General features: G+C 37.5%; 1 non-coding gene across 1 annotated transcript; it reads left to right on the top strand.

Annotated features, from left to right (window-relative positions):
* Positions 1-10,704: 10,704 nt before the first annotated feature.
* On the top strand, positions 10,705-10,897 carry LOC143220292 (U2 spliceosomal RNA). Its single transcript, XR_013011614.1, has one exon. It is a non-coding gene; the product is annotated as a U2 spliceosomal RNA (small nuclear RNA).
* Positions 10,898-22,952: the final 12,055 nt, after the last annotated feature.

Here is a 22,952-nt window from a genome sequence, read left to right as displayed (position 1 = left end):
CCTGTTAAAAAATCAGTTTATTTCTGTAAAATTTTAATTTATCTGGCCCCCAAATTGGCCCATCTCACAGTCTTCATAGTTTTATCAAAATTCTTGAGAATTTATCTATTACATCTCCGCCCAATGCCCCCAAAATTGTATCATCAGGTCCCAATGCCCAGTGTAAGACATTATATTATCCTTATATTGTCATGCTTACCAAATCAAATAACTTCCTTCATTACACTAGCCTTTCATAGAATAATATTATTATCTACATATCCGTGTGTACTATCAAGTTCATTATATTTATTTATATATTTCACAACACGAACTTGCCTTTCCTATTTCCTCCGTAAATATCACGGAACTTTACACACTTATGTTTCGTTGCTCCGCCTGGTGCAACCACTCCCGATTTCCAGGGGTTCCATGACCAACATCCAACAGCTGATTTAGGATCTCCTAGTAATATATTTGTATGAGTGTTATACCAAATACGTATGTCGTTACCATTCCAACCACAGTTAGTAATTTTAATTTTTTCACATTTCTACCACCTTGAGGAACTGAATATTTCTGCCAAAACAATGCAAATTAATAATTTATTGAATCGAAATATTATTGTATATTTTCTTAATCTAAGTTGTACGTCGATATATTTCTAGTTTCAATGTCACATGCTTCTTTCACATTTTTTGATCACAAGCCAACGTCCTCTCCTATTTTTACAATAAAATTGCCCCTCTTAGAGAAAGAGGAAGGAAAATTACATTTTGTTCGTAAATATAAAAATGATAGCATGCTCTGTACTCCGCAACCGATAGAATTAAATAAATTATGAAATGATTTCTGTGAGAGCACAAGTAGGTATATTATATATAAATAGCGGAGCTTCAAATAAACACATGTGTGAAACAACGCAGCCTGGTCACAAAAATTCTGAAGAACAATCAGCAATTAGTCTTAAAGCTGTAGCTTGTCATCAACATCAACCATAAATAAATAAATAAATAAATAAATAAATGGAAAATTGAAATTATAGTAGTTTTGTTTTGAGTGCCAAAACATCATTCGGTGTCTATTCTTAAGTACTACAACTCTACAAACTTCATTCAAGTAGACCTCTCCTGTACAGGTATAAAAATTAGATATACAATCTTTTTTATCGCAGGCAAAGGGAAATACATTTTGATAGTTTTAAAAATTATTTGCTTTTAATTATTTTATCTTTCTATTTAATATTCGGATATCCTTCAGCAAGATGAATACGTACTGTGCAAAGAGTTATCATATAGAAAAGGGAAAGAAAATCATATAAAAACTATTTATTGCTCGTCATTTATGCATATTAAAAAAAAAGCAAGTATAAATTCACTATGGAGGAACATGTACATACTTAAAATGGTTATAATTAACTGTAAATCGGTAATATCGTAAACCAATTAGTTTTAAGATTTAATCTTTAAGGATATTCGGCATTGCCACGCGCGCATGCATACGTGTGCGAATATATAAGATGCTAATATCTAAAAGAAAAACTTATTACATTGTATTGCCTACCGTCCGGTATGTGTTAGTAGTAGGTAATATATTTATTCAAAAATAATACATATTTATTTTAAACTTTATGAATGGATCGCGACTCTCTTGTACGATACACTCTCACACATCTACTATCACCGATATTACTAACGTTTCATTTACTCTCTGGTTTCTCCTTTTTTCCCTTCATAAGTTACTCACACACATGTACAATCCATATTACCGTTCATTCACTGCACGCATACTCGTTCTTTCCTAACGTCGTAAATATGCTCATACTGATATTCTATTCACACTCGTTCACTCAAACATCACTCTTTTTTTAGATCGATGTATATAAATATATGTTAAAATCTATGTTTACCAATTCCACACTTTGCGAAACGTCTTCTCGCTACATTCTTCCAATGGTTGAATCCAAGTGATCGAATAGCAAGAATTTTTCAACCATGTCGTATTATCGTCGCCTTCATTAGGAAATTTTCTATTTATTGATTCGACCAGTCCCAGGCACGCGAACCCCTGCGACCCTGTTTCAAAGTCACTGCAATCACAGTTGAGGTCCAGCTAACAAGGGGCCCACGAAAAGTCAGTGTCAGTACACTTGCGTGGAACACTAAGATATCGGCGCACTAAGAACGCATAAATGGATATTTTCCATTATCTGTAAGATCCCTAATGAGCGGATGATCACCACACACGTCGTCTTATTGTGGAAAGGGGTTTCTCCACCACCGTCTTCAGTCGAAGGAGCTTTCCTCCATTTGCGGTGGCAGGTTCACGGAGGATGGAAACGCCCTAGGTTCCAACTCACCAGTCAGGGCACCATTTGCCCTTTACCAAACACCCGATTTTCCGCAACTTGATCACTCGAAAAAATCGCTGAGTATTCTTCTCCTAACTTCTAGTCGAGGCGCGCCACTCGATTCTTCGGTTGGCTTCCGACTTTATCGCTAAGTCGCTCTAACACATTTTCACGTGAACTATCGATTTATGGGTGCTCGAATTGGTTGTAATTCATCGTTCGTTTGGTTAGGCTAGCGATGTTTAATTGATTTGACTTCGGTGGCAGTGATGTATCCCACTTCGCGGACAGATTTTGAGAGATTTGTGTATAACTTATTATAGCGAATATATTTATTATTATTTAATTCTAAAAATCTAAATTCGGTCTTCTCGTCTGCTTCTATTATTCTCAATAGAGTCGGCTAAATCTACGTCAACTAGAGGGGTTAAAATGGTACAAAGGGCTCTTGATTCTTGATTAGATTTAGTGGCTGCAATTCTTCCTAATGTAGGTTAGGATAGACATTCGCTAATTTTAATGGAAGGTGGTGCAGGTAAATTAGATTTTTTGGCATAAAGATTTTTGTACTCCTTTCCGAAGATATAATTAAAGGTGTGGTTACTTGGCGTGATGAGCATTGTAACGGCGAATATGTCGCATAATTATTTTCTTCGTTGTTCCAGTGGCATCTCTTTAGCTTCCAATAGAATGTCGCTAATTGGACAAGTGGGACAATATCTTGTGGCCTTTTTCTCAGGGTCGCGTTATGTATGGGATCAAGAATTCGTAAAATTCTGGGCTTGGCGGAAAAATAAATAATTGCTGGATAGTCAATTCTGGAGAGAATTGGAGCTCGATAATTTTTCTCAGAGATTCCTGACCTGATTCCCAATTAATACTGGCTAGAGATTTAATTATCTTTAGTCTTCACAAACATGATTCCATCAAAGATTTGAAGTGCATGGTTCTGGTTAATCTGCTATCGAAGAGTAGAACGAGTATTTTATTGGTGACCACGAATTTAATTTTGCATCGTTCATCATGACCTTTGGAGAATTTGTATGATTTGGTTTCTTCCGGAAGAAAATGCCTTGACTCTTTGGAGTCGAAAATTTCATTGATTCTAATTTGGTTGACTTTGTTGATTAAGAAATTTACTATAGAAGATAGCTTGGGGCCGTTATTATCGAGTATGAGAAGTGCATTTATGACTTTACATATCCAGATCATGTCGTACGTTCTGTCAGTGCCTAATCAGAATTCCATGATGTATTCCTTCTTTCGAAAAGCGTCACAGACGTCAGTATGTTTGTTAGAACGTCAGTGGAAGACCGATGTCTTCGGAATGCGTGTTGGTCTGCTGTTAAAAATTTTTTACCATGCGTGTAACATCTGAGTCTCCGGTTTATTATTTTTGCCATCAATTTGCACATATTATTCGTTACTGCGATTAGGCGATAGCTGTACGCCGTTATTTTGTTTTTTTCAGTTATTAATATAGTTTTTTTTGTCCATTTTCCAGCAATTTGGAAGATTCTATGAATTCGAAAGGTGTTAAACACCTTAGGAAGATGACTTTTTCCTATTAGTGGACGATTTTGCAACAATCGATTCGGAATGCAATCTGGACCTGGCGAAGAGTCGTATATCATCTGAAGAATTTTCATGACTCCATTTTCAGGAATAGGGTCTGTGTTGTACTCCTCCTGATTAGTTACTGACCCTATGATTTGTTTCCCATGGTGATTAATATGCTCAAGGAATTCTGAGGAGTAATTTCAGTCACCTGAGTTTAGCTTGGATATTTCAGCAAGAGAGTTGGCGAGATCTTTGTCATTGGTAACCAGTTTGTTTTCGTCTAGTTCCAGAAATTCTGTTCCAGTGAAATGCCTACCTCTGTTAATTCTTTTAATTTTACTGCACATGTGCTTGTTGATGTTTTGTATGTTGTCGATGACTTTCTTTGCTTTCTTTAATCGTTCTACGAAATTAGGATCGCTATTTCTGGAATTGGATTAAGTTCTCGATGTAGGTTTCTTTTTCTATGGAGTTATATGCGTGGTGACTTTCTTTAAGTGAAAAATTAACATCATTATTCCACCAAGGTGTAGTGTGGTTCCCGAAGTATTTTGGTTTATATATCATAGAAGAGTTCTTTTTTGCCGCATATAATGGATTCAAGTTTTCAAAGTGTTTCGTTAATGATGGGTGCCTCAATTTCAGAATAATTTTCTTTTTGGCGAATGTTGTGGCCTGTTATTGCTTTATATTTGCGCCAACCAATTTTGTTACGATTCAATGTCGGTATTGAATAATCACAGTGATATTTAATTTGAATAGGAAAATTGTCAACACTGTCACATAAGTCATCCGGAGCGGTTCGACGTATGATTCGCTCAAGTAGTAGTTTGTCCTAAACGGGATCACAGCAGACACGAGGAAGTTCTCCCATATCTTATCCATACTGGAGCTCAGGTATGCAGAAGAAGTTCTCGACATCAAGGTCCCGTACTTGCTACGCTCGATCAGGTCCGTGAATACTAAGCTACTCCAGCGATTGACCATGTCACATGGTAGACTGACACAGCAAATGTTAGAACACGTGGTGATCGGCGACGAAGTCCCTCGCCGTTCCTGCGATTTGTCCGAAGATTAGCAGAATTCATCGTCTCGGAAAATTTCCTGCAGTATTTGTGGGTGGTAGAATCCTAGGGATCAGAGATTCGAAGGTCGTCTCACTACGCACTCATGGCCTGGTTCTGTAGCATGGCCCTATTAGCCAAATTTTAAGTCCTGTTGCCTGGAGTCTAAGCTTAAACGACAAGGATTCCTAGTGTCCAGTGTCCGAGGAAAATAACTGAAGAATGCGAAACGTACAATGAATAGAAAAATAGAAAATGCCGTGTGTGAACTAAAACTGTCCTTTAGAGTCTGACTAACAGAAGACCGTAACGGGTTTTCTAGACATGTGTTATGTCTCACGATGGGACCTCCAAGGATTATAGATTCCCGAAAAAACGGGGAGAAAGTATTTTAAATGAAATTAGGAAAATATATAAAATGAAGCAAGAACGAAAGAGGAACAAAATTACGCGGTGACATTTTCTTAAATAACAAGATATAAATTTCAGACTCCTTGTAATCCTTGAATAAAGGTTTCGTCTAAAGTATCCGACCATCATTTTTCAACGATATCCCTTGCTTTGACTTCAGTTTCTCTTGTCGTGCCATTACTATTTAAAGTTCTGCCGAATAAAGGAGGAAAATGGTAGTCCAATGTAGCTTTAAGTTAATTGAAACATCAAGAGAATGACCTACGGACTGTAGTGACTGACAATTTCACACCCGAAAAGTTTTTGTACAAGGTAATCCACTTTTTATTTCCGCGTTGCCACTTTATAACGCGGTTAAACGCAGGGGAAAGATAGTCGAATCGAGTTAAAAATGGTAGAAAATTTTTTAAATAATGTATAAAATAAATTAGAACATAAAATCATAAAGATAGTGGATTTCTTTTTCCCCAACTAAATATTTTTCAGCTATGCGAGAATTAACTTACATTTATCTATTTCCACAAATAAAAATTTCCTGAATTTATATTTATATATGTTTGTTTATTTGGAAATCGGCATTGAGCTATTTTACTTGCTGACACGAAATTTGTTCGTATCGAATTACGCAAATTAGAAATGTCTTTCTACTTTTTAACAGGTGATTTAGGTGATATGTCTGCATTATTCGAAGCAAAGGATTAGTACATAGATTAGAATAGAGTAGGATTATATAGAGATATATTTATTGAAAGAATTCGTGAGTCATTAATGAAATATATATTAGTTGCGCTATTCGATATCTTGTATAATGTAATACGATGCGCGATTATTTTCTTGTATACATAAAATGGGCACACTCGCACATTCGCCAACTGAAGTCATTTCGCTTCGCTGCTGCACACGCTGGTAGTGTGCTTTCTATTAATCACCTTTTCACGATCTTCACTCTTATAGGATTTAAAATAATCACATTAAAATTGGCAAAAGTAATTAAAATTATAGGATGAAAGCATGAGTTATTGAATATATATATAAAAAAATCAGATTAAATTAATTCATGGATAATTTAATCCTGAAGTTAAAGATAAAATGGATATAAACATTGGACTAATATGAAAAATTACATTATAATTAAAAATAAATCATTCCTTAGTTAATTATTGCTTAGCATCTCACAAGCTTTGTAATAACCATATAAATCCAACTTAATTTGGACCCTTGTGGTATTGAACATAAGACAATAATTTTCCTTCAAATACAATGTATTTGACAACTATAAGTAAAATTCATACCATCAAAAAATTATATATTCAGTACTTGTAATAACTTATATAAGTTAAAATTATTATTTACTCGAAATAAAATTAATACCATTATTTGTCCTGTTTAATTTATAATACTTTTTTAAAAATCTATCAATTAAAATAGTAAAAATTAAAAACATAAAAAGTATTCTAATTTCAATTGATCTTATTTGAGCAGTTGATCTAATTGATCCGAATATTGAAAATTTATTATTAGGAAATCAGCGAATTATAGACCTTGGGAAAATTGTTAAACTAACATAAAGATCAAAGAATCGTTGAATACATATATTCACACAATATGCATAAATTACTTCATAGATATATAAATGAAAAAAGTAAACGATAAAATGTATATAGTCATTATACCAATAGAAAGTATAATTTCATAATTAAAAGAAAATCATTGTTTAAGTACTAACTTTGAAGCATGCCTGAAAATTTGTAATAATACAATGAATCATACCTTATTTTGAGCTTTATGATATTGGATAAATGATGACAACCTTATTTCAAGTAGAGTTAAAAGAGCAGCCCTAATTATTACTTAAACTAACATAATGAAGGAAATTTATATCATGTAATAATAATAACTAAAATCTATTAATTTAATTAATAATTAAAATCTAAAATTTATCACTTTAATTATAATTAAAATCTAATATTCATTATTAATGCATAATATTATAATACGAATCCTTCATATAATATTATACATATGAAAGTCATAAAAAATATTCTAGTAGCAACTCGTATTGTTTGAGCAATTGATCCAATAGAGACGAGTACCGAATAATTGTTATTAGAAATTCGACCAATTACAGAAAATGAATAAATTATTAAAATTATACATAGCAGATGTATTATTAAATAAGTATAATCAAAATATCTATTTAAATAAATTCATAGATAAGTTAAACATAAGAATAATGATAATATGATAATATTAATCATTGGATTAATAAGAAATACTAAATTATATTTCGAAACAATCCATTGTTTAGTTAAATATTTTGAAGCATTCCTAAATTGTTGTTATAATCTTATGAATCCAATTTCAATTGGACCTCATTTTTTTTCGTGGAGGAAATCTATTAGAAGATATCCCGCCACCCTGATCGTGGTGCGGAAGGGGGGGGGGATATTGTCCGATTTCAATCCCTAAAACGTGAGTATGTGAAGAACTTGATTGTAAATAATTCTGTTTCAATGCTTATTAAGATTCTTACTTGGAGGTTTGGTATGTCTCGTATCATTCGCTGTTTTAACTCCTAAACCTCTTATTAAATTCTGACGTAAGTTACTCTCTGTGTTCAATATATGTATATACGCTCTTCATTTATTATTTCTATATATCTATCGGTAAATGCCAATGTTATGTCGTGATTTCCATAACCTGGAAAACCTGACAATAAATTATACACGAAATCTTAATCACTTATTTAACTACAGTACTTGCAACAATCGCTGTCCTTGTTAAATAGTTTCACACGTTTTAATCACCTTTCACTTTTTTTAGACAATAAAACTGCTTTCTGAGTTGCATATTTGTGATTCTCGTGATTGAGTATTTTGTTTTCTGAGCATCACTTAGGGCTCGTTTGACTATTTTGTGTACGTATGAGAGGAGTTTTCTGTACTTAAACGAAAACATATTTCACGTCATATTTTAGTTTTTGTTCTTATATATATATCGCGTAAGCAAAAGAAGCAACTCATGAAATTAATAAGTATCTATATTAAAATTAAGATGTGGAGAATACAAAGTAAAGTACGGAATAGACGTGTCTTACTCAACTTTACATAACGAGATCACAAATTGGCAAATGGAACAACAAGTTTTCGAGACGACGCAGATCGAAGCGTCTGCAGAACGACTACCAGCAAACAAGCAACTTTGCATTCACCCGACTGATCTTTAAACTAGTTTCTTTTTTTCTTCTTCTATATTCCATACTTCATTTTTAACTAATTTAGTTCCTAACAAAATGTAATAAAATAACATTTTTTTAACTAAAAATTTCATTTTTTCTATTAATTGATTAATATATATGCGTATACGTGCATGTGTACTACGCTTGCATGTATTTATGGGATTTGATTCAGCGGAAATTGCTTCAAACACCGTATGTATCAATACTTTCTGACAAGTGAAAGCCAACGTTCTGTCCTTTTTAAACGCGATTTCTGCTACCGTAATTACAACATCCTAAATAGTCATGCAGGGAGTCGTTATCCCCGCGTAAGTGTGTTAATGTGTGTTCCCGCGGGTAACAATACACGGGCGGGCAGAGGCAAGAAGCCTTTGCAATTTTGTTTATTTTCGTATCCTTGCACTATTCTAAAAACCGACGAGTACGTGCTGTTAACCGGTTTTAATGGTCTTTCGCACCGATCCTTCGGCTCGGCAACTCCCTAAATCATCTTTTCTATCCTTTTTCGTGCATATTGACAGGTCGTTGTTAGAACCGATGATTTTCTTTGTTTACAGTCTTTGCTATTCGACTTTTTGGCGGTACTCTAACGTGTTCGTGGAATTGTCGCTTTTCAGGCACGCAGCAGGTCCCATCACTGTGAGTGTTATTGCATTCGAGTGATTCTCATCACGGATCAAAATTACTGCGGCACGGTATGTGAAGGGTTAACGCATTATTCGTAGAAATTTTCGAACAAACAGAATTATTTCACGATTATACCGAAGAAAAGTCGTGGTTAACGATAATTACCTAACCAGGTACGGAACACGTGCAATACGGGAGCAAACACAGTAGCCCACAGGCCACCATATCTAGGTATGTTATTAATTGTCAATAGCCGTTAACCGTGTATATTATTTTTTATGTTGAATGTAACTCTGGAACGATAGTTTATGCGTTATAAAAACGAAAAAGTACGAAATCGTATCTGAACCCGGAATATTGATTGGAAACCCGCAACAATCGGACGGAACCGAGCTTTCGATCAATCAGTTTGACATTGTACCTTTTCATCGCCTAAGTACTAGCGGTATTGCCTTGAAATAAAAGTATGCATTTCAAAGTATCATTGTTTCAATATCACCGCGTCGAAATTTCAGTCATGCATATTAGCACTTACCATCTCGCGGTCGGTCACGTACCCTAATCATTCGATCATAAACACGCACTTGACACTGACAATTATATCCATGCGATCCTGTTGCACGCAGTCACTTTCATCCTTCCGCATGCATTTGAGATATTAAGCGAACGCCTGAGCCGAATCCGATGCCGATGTTCGTTATTGCGCGCTTTCGATGAACGGCCCAAGCGTTCCCATTCAATATACATTCATCGTTCATTCATACAAAGGATGCTGCGATGATTTTCTACAAATATATAATAACACTCGATAAATATTCCGAGGACGTAGTATATTTTCAAATGTATTTGTATATCATGTACTTTATTAGCATTTCAATTACAAAGAAGGTTTCGAATCACGTCAGATTGAATAATAAAAAAAAAAAAAACAAGTAAGAAATATGACAAAAATTATGTTGATAATGATGATGGATAATGAAAATGGTGATGACAAAGATCGATGATACGAAAAAGGTTGGAGCTTGATCAAGTTTCTCATCTGAATAATGAATTACTTATTAATAATTAATTATTATGTACTTCTTCGTATTTTGTTCTATACGTACCGCATTTATTTTACTTACATAAAATCATTGGTTCTTATAGAATAATCCATTTAAAATATTTCTTTTTTCTTTAAGGAACTATCTTTTAATACTTTATTGCCATTTGTTGCAATACTTATTTAACGCGTACGATTGTGAATAAAGTGAAGTTATGAAAATAATATATTTTTCCTAAAATTTTTCTTTCTGTTTTTATTAAAAATTGATTTTATCTCTTACTCGCGCAATGTCTACTTGCTCATGCAACACGCATACGTTTGTGTATCGAGTTAGTAGAGACACCTAACAGTGGCAAATATACTTCCTTCCTTCTCGAAAGTGAAAATTAACATCTCGTTGTACAATAAGGCGATTTTATTTACAAAATCTATCGCTTCTCGGCTATTTTAGCTAAGATCAAAGTGTAGTATCTGCTCTTATCAGCTTAATGTCTGGTACATTCCCGATCTTTGAATCAGAATATTAATCTGATTTTTGAAAAATGGTGGCAATGTAGTGCTCGCTCTTACGCCACCGCGGGTTGAATCGGTCTTGCAGTGCCGCCGAATTCAGCCCTGCTTTTAGTCTTTACCAAAATGAATTTACTACTCGTAGTAGTTCCAAATTCCTCATCAGAGGTGGACAAAACAGCGAGATTTTCTGATTCTAATTCCTTATATATCTATGAAACAAAATGATAAAAAAGAAAATTTGTTTGACAAACATTTTTTTGTTCACGCTTAAAACGTTCAATAAACATGTTTTTGTTTCATTATTTCGTATATCACTTTATTTATGTTACTGTTGGTATGAAATAATAAACCAGAATAATAAATAAATACACGTGTCACACAAATTTTTTAGTCAATTTGTTTCGTAGTTATAAGCATTTGAATCGAAACAATCATCCTGGTCAATAGTTTGATCTAGATCTGTATATTTCTGTTTACGCAGATATTGGAGCTTTAGTCATGTTATTTATGACGCATGTAGACTGTTGTCACCGAACGGCACAAGGACCATGCCGACGGGCCTGAACGGTGATGCTTTGTCCAAAGCGATCGTATCACTGAGATCGCGTACATAAAGAATCAAAGTGTAATTTGGTTGAAAACAAAACTAATTATACGATTATGAAAATTCTATATATAAACTTTTGCTAACATTATACTTGATAAATAATATATTGAGTCGTGCGGAAAGTCATTCCGTTTTTCCAATACGACGCGATGAATAAAAATTTAGTCGGGAAAGTTATGCGCTAGCGCAATTTTTCAGCTACTTTTTCTTAAGGGATCGTCATAGATACGAAGGCGCATATTCACGCAGCAACGACTGTGACAGTTAACTTTCATACGCTCTTTGTATTATTTGGATGCGCCTTGTATAGATACATGTAGAATCGAGTGACTATGTTTATGGTCGAATGCCGTGAGCGAGTGTGTTTGGGAATAAGTGATTACGAGAAGGCTGCGAGTAATAGGACTGTTTATAAATGAGATATCTATGACAGGGCCGAGTGAAAGTATCGATGGATAGTTTAGGAATGTTCGAGTGTCTGGAGGTCCAGGCCCACATAGGTCGAAGTTGCCCGAGAAAGTGTGCATGACGAAGAAAGCCTGCTAATAAAAGTGGACAGCGTGAAAGGTTAAATAGGGACAGAAGGGCGCATGCGAGAGTATTGCATTTCGATAGTTGGAATGGCAGAGTGATTCGGTAGCTGTATGAAAGCAGATACCGATTTTAATTGAACTTTCTACCCTTAGTTCTACAAGCTCGTTTCGCATAGCAGTGGCATATTGATAATTGTAGGGTAGGCCAAGAAGTGAAATTAATTTTAGCTGATAGACAATCTTTTTCTTCCATCATCCCCCTGCTCTTACATATATATAATATTATATATGTTATGAAATCTCAACGAGTGTGATTCAACTGTGATCAGTTGAATTATGCTATCTGTTTGCTTGCTCGTTTTGTTTTAGCTTCTGCCGGACAATACCACGATTAATTTTGAAATGTACTGTAATCAGCTGTACAAAACTGTGTGACTCACTCAATCCGAGAAAACCAGAAATGATTAGTAGAAAAGGTATAGTGTTCAACCATGATAATGCGAGACCTCGTACAAGTTTGGAACCTCGCCAAAAGCTTTTACAGATTGAATGGGATTTACTACTACACTCACCATATTCTCCAGATTTCGCACCTTCGGTCTATTTCTTGTTCCTGTCTTTGCGAAATTTTTTGAACGGAAAGACCTTCTCTTCAAATCTGGTTGTCAAATATCACGGTGACCAGTTTTTTGCCAGCAGAGATCAGAAGTTTTATCAGCGAGGAATCAATCGCCTGCCCGAAAGGTGGTAAAAGGTATTGGACCAAAATGGAGAATATATAATTTAATAAGATGTTTATACATTCTAAACAGATCGTCTGTCCTTTCCACAAAAAAAAAAAGAAAAAACACGAAATGACTTTCCGCACAGCGCAATAGGATATAGCGGAATTTAAAAAAATTGGGGCTTTGACAGGTGTGCATGGACCAGATCAGTGACTTCAGAATGCAAACTTGTAGAAAAAGGTGGTATAGGAAAGTATAAAAATGCAGTTATGCCAACAACGCGCGGAGTTACCAAGCGGTCACCCATCTAAGTACTATCCGCGCACAACGCACCTCAACTTTGGTGATCGGACGAGAACCAGTGATTTTTTCCTTCTTTTTATTTTAACATACGTATATTGTGCATATTACAACATTTGTGTACATATAAATGAACCATAACGTACAAAAGGTTTACAGATGATAACTTAGTCTACGAGATCGATGGCCCCCGCGTGGAGCACTCGCGACCTTATAAGTAATCTTACACTACCGCGCTTATCGCTATATGGTAATATTAACTTAGGAGCTATCTTATTTTAGTGGCGAGTTTGCCTACAGACAGAAACGCACCCAAAACTATACGATTTATGGCTCTAGATGGGCAAGGGGTATGACTAGAAGAAAAAATAAAAATAAATTACTTAATAAGTAAATAAATAAATGGATAGGAGGGAAGAGGGGACGGGAGGAGGAGGATGAGGAGTGAGTATATATCTTTATTCTTACAAGAGTACAGTGTATAAAACTTATTCTTTATACGCAATCTGAAAAATTACGGAAGAAATGTGGTTAGAACAGTACAACTAAGGGTGGGGGAAAACCACGATGTTTGTAAATTGTTTATTTCTACATGAGAGTTTACAAATGTTGCCTAACACTATATACAAGTTGATTTTAACGCGTATCAAGCCACCAATATTTGTTTATGTTCTTGCGATATGAATCATCGCGATCTATTTTTGATACTTTTGTGTTAATCTTCGACGCGATGTTGAGACTGCCGTCTGTGTTATACAGAATTGCCGTGTTGTTCGCTTTTCTGGGCATGCGGTAGATCCAGTGTACGATTTCCTCGTTCTGGATGTACCCTTGACCGTCCAGATCTACAAAAGCTTCTGGCGGCGTGTATCCTGTTAGGCGGGCTCTTTCGAAATACCCGGGGTTCGGGTATATCGAGCTATTTATGAGGCTATTGCTCTTTATATTTCTAATGTTTGCCCAATGATTACGAATTAATCTGAGCATGAACTAATCTATTCTGACTATTTTCGCGAATTCGTAAAGTTTATGATTGCTAATACGTTTTGCGAAATTCGACTCCGGAGTCCGGTATTTTCTCTCGAAACTCCTCAACTTCTCTATTGTACTTGCCGTTACATTAAACCATATGGGGCAACCATATGTGAGTATCGGTCTTACATGTGCTTTGTATCAAATAATTTTGGTTTTAGCGCTCAGCAATTTTGAATAAAACAAAACGCTTGTGATTGGCGAATTCCCTCTGAGCTTCCTCGATCTGTGTTTCGACATGATTGATAAAGTTTAACTTAAAATCCAGATGTACGCCTAAGTAACGAACCACTTTTTTATTCGCCATTTTTGTCCGTTCGTCTTTTCCGTCGTGCAGTTGAAACTGTTTCCAGTGTTTCATTAGGTCGTAATTGGAACGGTTTGAAATGTACGGTCGAAAAAGAATAGTTTCGCATTTCCGGTATTAATTTTCAACTTTCATGTGTGGAAGTAATCTTGAATTTTTTCTAATGTTTCCTGTAATCGCGTTTTCAAGACCGAAGGTTTGCTATTTTTTGTGCATGTTAAGTGATCGTCGGCGAAGGCTATTGTGAATATGTTCAGATCGTTATTTAGATCGTACATGCGGAGTAAGTCGCTTATGTAAATGCTAAACAGGATGGGCGAATTGTCATTGCCTTGTTGTAAGTCATTCTCAATCGCGAATGCTTTCGCGGACGAGCAATTGTTTCCTGCGAATGAATTTTTTGCCATGCACTATGTCCCTGATCATTTTGACAAGGTGCGGAGGAAATCCTATCTTTATCAGTTTAAAGAAGAGGCCGTCCAGCCACACCATGTCAAAAGCTTTTTCCAGGTGAATTAGGAGCGCGCCTACACATTCGTCGGCGTTTCTCGCCAAGCAAATATCCGAAGTAAATTTGGAAATCGCGTGGATCGCAGAATGTTTGTACCTGAACCCGAATTGAGTCACCGGGGTAATGTTGTTCGCGCACAATAGTTGGTCAGGGATTTGTTTATGACAGTTTCGCAAACTTTGCTAATATTCGCGAGGAGGTTAATTGGTCGGTAATCCGTTGGATTGCTTCAGCCCTTTCCTTTCTTTTTGATTGTTATTAATTTGGCTATTTTCAACACGATGGGGAAATACATTCGGTTTAAACACTTATTGAAAAGAATCGCGTAATTGTATACGTATTGTATTGGCAAGTTTTTCAGTGCGATATTAGGAACGTTGTCGAAACTGGAGGATTTTCTGTTATTTAGATTTTTAAATGTTAGTTTCAGCTGTGTGCACGATGTAAAATAGTCTGTGGGTACGCGTTCGTCATTAAACACTACAACGTAAATCCGTTGTAGTGAATTGGCAATGGACACCTTAATTCACGGCATCAATATCAAATTACAGCGTGCAACCGATTTGTGAACGTTACCAAGTGGTATAAGGTCATACTCCTTATAGTATATCTTGCCTTACGAGAACATAACCCGCAGTATCGTGGGTATAACTTCGTGTGGAGAGAAACAAATTAGTATACTTTTTAATGACGGGGACCATAGTTTCGTGTATGAATTTGCCGATCGAGTGGCAGACCGATCAATATCGTTCCCACGATCTTTGAGCATCGAACAGCTGATTCGACAGCTACACCTATCCTCTGATTTCGAGAGTCAAACGAAGTATTCCGGGAGTAAATACGCTGAACAGTATTGGCACTAGAATCCTTAATTCACTGTTTAAATACTATCGTAAAGCATCAATCCGATGCACAACGATACCTATTCTTATAAAGCCATTGTTTTTACCGAATACCTTACCATCCGAGAACATAACCTGATGTAGCGAGTGCCTTACTTAATGTTCACGGAAACAAACTAGTAGTCATGTTGGCAGTCGGGCACCACATTTTCATGTAAAAATATCAAAGTCGAGAGTCAAACCGTTAGATATCGATACCAAATTTGTGGGAGTCAAACGGCTGTCAATAGCATCACCAGACCAGGATTCCGATCGTTAAACCGGGTATGCCGTGTGTAAAACCGCGGAATAGTTTCGGCAATAGTCGCCCTAATTCGCGGTTTGGATATTAAAGTAGAGCGTCAAACCGTTCGAGAACGTCCCCATTTCCTATAAAGTAAAATGCTTTACCGAAGACCATACCTTCCGAAAAACCAACCCGTTGTATCGGCAGTATAACTTCGTTATTAGGGATGCGCATTAGTATACCATTTAGTGATGTTACCTTAAATTCATGTATGGATTAGAAGATCGAGGTTCATACCATTCGAAAATGATGCCATCTTCTGTGTGAGTTGAACGGCTAAGTCAATAGTATCACCTATCCTGCGTTTTCCGAGAGTCAAACCAGGCATTCCGGGGGTAAATCCGCACGAAAGTATTGGCAATAAAGACAGTACACCTCGGTTTGAATATCAAATTAGAGCGTCACTCCGTTTGAGGTCGTTACCAGTTTCCACAATGTCAAGCGCTTTGCCGAAATCTATACCCTCCGAAAAACTATCCCGCTCTATCGACAGTATAACTTCGTTATTAGGGATGCACATAAGTATACAATTTAGAGACGTTACCTTAAATTCATGTATGAATTAGGATATCGGTGGTCAAAGCGTTTGAGAACATTACCACCCTCTTTGAGAGTGAAATGGCAAGGTCAATATCTTCGCATATCCTGTAATTCCGAGAGTGAGACCAATATTCCGGGAGTAAGCCGCTGTACAGTACTGGCACCAGACACCCTAATTCTTGGTATGAATATTAAAGTACCGAGTCACACCGCTGTGAAACAATACCTATTCCTGCAGAATTAACACCATACGGAAGGCCATACCCTCCGAGAAGATAAGCTGCACTATCGAGGGTACAACTTCCTGTGCAGATAAGTAAATTAGTACTCATTTTAGTGACGGGAACCTTAATTTCATTCAGGAAATATAAAGATTGAAGGCTAAACCGAGCGAGAAGGTTGCCACCTTCGTTGAGGATCGAACAGCTAAGCCAATACCCGGTGATTCCGAAAGTCAAACCCGGTATGCTGGGTGTAAATCCGCGGCACAGTTTTGGCCCTAAACTCCTTCATTCATGGATTGAATATTAATGTAGGGCGTCAAATCCTTTGCGACCGATACCAATTGGTATGAAGGCATTCATTTTACCGATTGCCTTACATTTCGAGAAGCTAGCCCGCTGTGTTGAGAGTGTAACTTCGTGTTCAGAGAAAAAATTGATATATATTTAAGTTACGGCCACCATAATTTCATGTATGAATTAGTAGATGAAGGGGCAAAATGTTCCAGATCGTTACCACCTTCTTTGTGAGTCGGGGCGGCTACGTCTATGGCTTAAACAATCCTGTTATCCCGAGAGTCAAATCAGGTAATCCGCGAGTAAGTCCGCTGATGTTTATTGGCAACTGACACCTTAATTCCCGGTATGAATATTAAAGTAGAGAGACAAACCTTCGGAGACCATTACTAGTTGGTATAAAGTCAATCGTATTGGCGAAGACATTATCCTCCGAAAACGAAGCGCGCTGCAGTCTGTGTCTTTCTTAGAGCTCACGGAAACGAATTAGTAGATATATTAACAGACGCACACCATATTGTCATGTATACATAAGAAGATCGGTAGTTGATCCGCTGGAGAGAGTTACCACCATTCGTGGCAGACGCCCAGCTACGACAATAGCTTCACCTATCCTGTGATTCCGAGAGTCCACCCCAGGTATTTGAGAAATAAATCCGCTGCACAGTATGGATATGGACACCTTATTTCACAGATGGAATATTAAATACATATAAATGTGTGTGTGTCAAATCGTGTGTGTCAAACCGTTTGGGAACGTTACCAATATGGGGTGGCGTCATACTCTTTACCGTATACCATACCATCCGGGAAAGTAGCCTGCTGCAAGCAGGGTATAACTTCGGGTTCAGATTAACGAATTAGTATACATTTTAGTGACTAAAATGTCTTATAATTAGTTTCCCTGAACACGCAGTTATGCTCACGATACAGTAGGCTATGCTTCTCTGAGGGTAAGGTCTTCGGTAAAAAGCTTGACACTATACGAATATGTAACGTTCAACAACGGTTTGACCCTGTACTTTAATATTTACACCGTGCAATACCGTGTTGAAATGCGATCCTGCTCGGCGGATTTACTACTGGAATACCTGATCTGACGCCCGGGATAACTGGACAATTGAAGCTATTAACATAGCCGTTCGTCCCACAAAGAGGGTGGTAACTTTCTTGAAAGGTTTGACCATCGATCTTATACTTTATACATTAAATTATGATGCCCGTCACTAAAATGGATACTACTTTGCTTCATTAAACACGAAGTTATACTCTAGATACCACGTGTTCGATCCTTGGAAGGCAATGTTTTCACGAAAATTATTGGTCCTATACAAACAGGTAACGTTCACAAACGGTATGACGCTCCACTTTAATATACAATCCGTCAATTAAGGCGTCTATTGCTCATACTGTTCAGCGGATTTACTCCTAAAATACCTGGTGTGACTCTCGGAATCACAGGATAGGTGAGGCTATTGTCTTAGATGTGCGATATTCAATGCAAGTGTTAACGTTCTGGAAAAATTTCCCTCTCGACCTTCTAATTCATACATGAAGTTAAGGTGTCCGTCACTACAATGTACACTAATTTGTATATATGAACACGCAGTTATACTCCGATGCAGCGGGATAGGCTTTTGATGGGAATGGTCTTCAGTAAGAAATTTGACTTTATACCAACTGGTAGCGACTTCAAACTTATTGATCCAGTACTTTCATATTCGAAACATGAATTATGGCGACAATTGCTAATACTATTCAGCGGATTTACTCCAGGCATACTGGCTTGGTTTGCGGAATCACAGTATAGGTGAAGCTATTGACACAGCCGCTCGTCTCTCAAGGAAGGTGGTACCATTCTCGATCGGTTTAACCCTTGATATTTAAATTTTGCATGTCATTAAGCTGCCCGTCACTAAAATATATACTAATTTGCTTCTCTGAACCGAAAGCTATTCTATCGATGCAGCGGGTTAGCTGCTCGAGTGGTACGGCCTTCGGGAAAGAGTTAGACTCTATACAAATAGGTAACATTCTATAACGGCTTGAGGCTCCACTTTAATATTCATACCACAAATTGGGACGACTATTGCTACACTCTTCAGCCTATTTTCTTCCGGAATATCTGGTTTGGCTCTCGGAATCACTAGATTAGTGAACAATTGTCTTTGGCGTTCGACCCTGAAGAAGCTGGTAGCGTTTTCGAACGGTTTGACACTCGACTTTCTAATTCACGCATGAAATTAAGGTGCCCATAACGAAAATGTATATAACTTGCTTCTCTGAACACAAAGTTATATGCTCGATACTGAGGGTTAGGTTTTGGAAAGGTAATGTCTTCGAAAAAAAGTTTGACTCTATACGAATGCATAACGATCAACAACGGTTTGACGTTTTACTCTAATACTGAAACTGCGAATTGAGCTACCTATCACGATTACTGTAGAGCGCATTTACTCCCGGAATATCTCGTTTGACATTTGGAATCACTGGATGTATGCCGCTATTGACGAACCGGTTCGAATCTCAATGAAGGTGGTAACTTTCTCAAACGGTTTGGCACCCCATTTTCTAATTCAGACATGAAATCAAGCTGCACGTCACTAAAATGTATACTAATTTGTTCCTCTGAGCACGATGTAATACTCTCGAAACTGCGGGTTTGCTTCTCCGGAGGTGAAGCTGTCGGTAAAGAGTTTGACCTTATACCAATAGTTAACGATTACAAAATTATTGACGCACTACTTTAACATTTAAGCCGGGAATTATGTTTTCTAATGCCAATCCTGTTCAGCGGATTTACTCCCGGAATACCCGGTTTTACTCACGGAATCACAGGATAGGTGAAGCTATTGACTCAGCTGTTCTCCTCTTAGAGAAGGTGGTAAGGTTCCCGAATGCTTTCACCCTCTATATTCTAATTCATACATGAAATAAATGTGCCCGTCACTTAAATGGAAACAAATATTTTTCTCTATACGCGTCGTTATACTGTTGATACAGCGGTTTAGTTTCTCGGAAGGTAAGTCCTTCGGTGACTTGTTTGACTCTACACAATCCATAGAACTCTAAAACGGTTTGACTCTGCACTTTAATGTTTATACCGTGAGATAGGGTATCGAATGCACACTGTACAGGTGATATACTCCCGGCATACCTGGTTTGGCTCTCGCAATGATTGGATTGTGGAAGCTACTGACTCAGCCGTTCGAGATTCAAAGAAGGTGGTATCGATCTCGAACGGTTTTGAACCCAGATATTCTAATTCATTCATCAAATGAAGGTGCCAGTCACTAAATGCATACTAACTTGTATCAGTGATGACAAAGTTATATTCCCGATTCGGCGGCTTAATTTCTCGGCTGGTAAGGTCTTCGGAAAGACGTATGACCTTATACCAACTGATAACGTTCCTCAAGCTGTTTCATGCTGTACTTTAATATTCAATCCGCGAAGTAAGGTGTGCTCACTGCTTATACTTTTCAGCGGATATACTTATGATATAGATAGTTTGACTCTCTTGGTCACTGAAAGGGTGAACGGCTAAGTCACTAGCCGTTGGACTCTCAAAGCGGATGGTCACGTTCGCGAAAGGTTTTACACTCGACCTTCTAATCCATACATATCGTTAAGGAGCCCGCCCTCTCTAATGACGGCTAATTTCTTCCGCGCTACACGAAGTTATATTCTCGATGAAGGGGGTGAGTTTCGCGGAATGTTAGGTCTTCGGTAAAACGTTTGACGCTATTGCAATTGAAATCGTTCTTAAACGGTGAGACGCTAGAGTTTATTATTCGAATCGTGAAATAAGGTGACAATTGGCAATACTGTACAGAGCGTTTGTCTTTCGGTCAATGTTTATGTGAAGCTATTGCCCTAGCTGGTCATCACTCACAGAAGGTGTTAACGCTCTCGAATTGTTTGACCCCTGACCTTCTTATTCTTACATGAAATTAATGTGCTCGTCGCTAAAACGGATACTAATTCATATCACTGAACACGATGTTATGCTCTCGATACAGCGGGCTAGTTTTTCGGAGGGTATGGTCTTAGGTATATCGCTTACTTTATAGGAATTAGTAACATTTGCAAACAGTTTGACGATCTACTTTAATATCTAAACCGTGAATGAAAGTGCCTATAGCCATTACAGTTCTGCAGATTTACTGCAGTAATACGTGGTTTGACTCTCAGAATCACTGGACGGGTGAAGCTATTTATTTAGGCGTGCGACACTCAAGGAACGTGATATCGTTCTCGGACGGTTTGGCACTCCACCTTCTAAGTCATACATGAAATTAAGGTGGCCGTCACTAAAATGGATACTAATGTGTTTCGATGAACACGAAGTTATACCCTCGATACAGCGGGTAATGTTCTCTGAAGGTAAAGTATCCGGTAAGAAGTATGACGTTAAACCAATTGCTAACGTTCTCCAGCGGTATGACTCTGTACTTTAATATTCATACATTTAATTGAGGTGTTTATTGCCAATGCTGTTCAGCGTGTTAACTCCGGGAATACCTGATATGCCTCTCGGAATCAGAGGATAGCTGCAGCTATTGGCCTAGAAGTGCGAATTTCAAAGAACGTCGTAACGATCTCGAACCGTTTGATGTTCGATCTTCTGATTCATACATGAAAGTAAGGTGTCCGTTACTAAAATATATACAATTTTCTCCCTCTGAACACAAAGTTATACTCTCGGTATAATGCCTTAGGCTTTCGGAAGTTAAGGCCATCGCTGATGAATTTGACTCCATAAATGTACGCGACGTTTTTCTACGCTTTGACCCTCTACTTTTTTATTCGTGCCTCGAATTCACGTGTCTATTGCGAAAACTGTTCAGCGTGCATACTCCCGGAATACATGGTCTGACTCTTGGAATCACAGGATAAATGAAGCAATTGGCTTAGTCGTTCTACTCCCAAAGAAGGTGTTCATCGTTTTCTAACGGTTTTACTCTCCATTTTGCTATTTATACATGAAAATGTGGTGCCCGTCTGCTAACACGTCTACTAATTTGTTTCCGTGAACATTAAGCAAGACACACTCTTCAGCGTGATAGGTTCTCGGAAGGTAAGGTATTCGGTAAAAAGAATGACTTTTTTACGAATACATAATGATCTGCAACGGTTTGACGCTTGACGTTAATAATCAAACCGTGAAATAGGGTGTCCATTGCAAAATACTGTTGAGCGAATTTACTGCCGTATTACCTGAGATTACTCTCGGAATCACTGGATAGGTAAACCTATTGATATTGCCGTTCTTCTCTCACGGACGTTGGTAACGTTATCGAACGGTCTGACACTCCACCTTCCATTTCATAAATGATATGGCGTTGTCCGGCAGAAAAATTTATACTATTTGGCTTCTGTGACCACGAAGCTAGGCTCTCGATACAGCGGGTGAGGTCCTCGAAGGGTAATGCCTTTGGTAAGACGTTTGACTTTATACCAATTGGTAACGGTGTCAGAAGGTTTGACGAACTACTTTAATGTCAAACCGTGATTTTAGGTGTCTATTCCCAATACTGTTCAGAGGGTTTACTCCCCGAATATTTGGTTTAACTTACGGAATCACAGATAGCACATGCTATTGTCTTAGCCGTTGGACTCTCAGCGAACGTGGAAAAGGTGTGGAACGGTTTGACCCTTGATCTTCTAATTCATACACAAAATTATGGTGCTCGTCACTAGAATGTATATTAGCTTGTACCTTTGAACTCGGCGATATACCCTCGATATAGGCGGTTAGATTTTCGGAGGTAACCCGCAGTTTCGTGGTAAAACTCCGTGCACAGGAAATTAGTCTTCACATCGGTGACGGGCACTTCAATCTTCATGAACGAATTGGAAGTCCACGGTCTAATCCGCTCAGGCACGTTGCTACCTTCTCCG

Source organism: Lasioglossum baleicum, unplaced genomic scaffold, assembly GCF_051020765.1.
Source record: "Lasioglossum baleicum unplaced genomic scaffold, iyLasBale1 scaffold0664, whole genome shotgun sequence".
NCBI lineage: Eukaryota > Metazoa > Arthropoda > Insecta > Hymenoptera > Halictidae > Lasioglossum > Lasioglossum baleicum.
Note: the sequence above shows the minus strand (reverse complement) of the source record. Positions and strands in the feature narration are given on the sequence as shown.